Genomic DNA, 245 nt, shown 5'->3' with positions numbered 1-245 from the left:
GGGATGCGATTAAGTAAACTCGTAATTGCTCAGAAACAGGCCGGGTGAAACTTGGTCCAACTTTTCGGCCCAATCGCAGTCTGTTGCTTCTCTCCCAATGTACAGCAGAATATAACAGTGGATGCACGCATTTCAGTCTTCAACCTTGATGACTCGCATAATTGACCCGCTTTCTGGCCGCCTTAAGTCCTTCAACGATTAATATTGAGTAGTTCATGGTGTGTGAAGGCCATCAGGGACTCAGG

This window comes from Triticum dicoccoides, chromosome 1A (assembly GCF_002162155.2).
Source record: "Triticum dicoccoides isolate Atlit2015 ecotype Zavitan chromosome 1A, WEW_v2.0, whole genome shotgun sequence".
Lineage (NCBI taxonomy): Eukaryota > Viridiplantae > Streptophyta > Magnoliopsida > Poales > Poaceae > Triticum > Triticum dicoccoides.
This window is presented reverse-complemented; position numbering follows the sequence as displayed.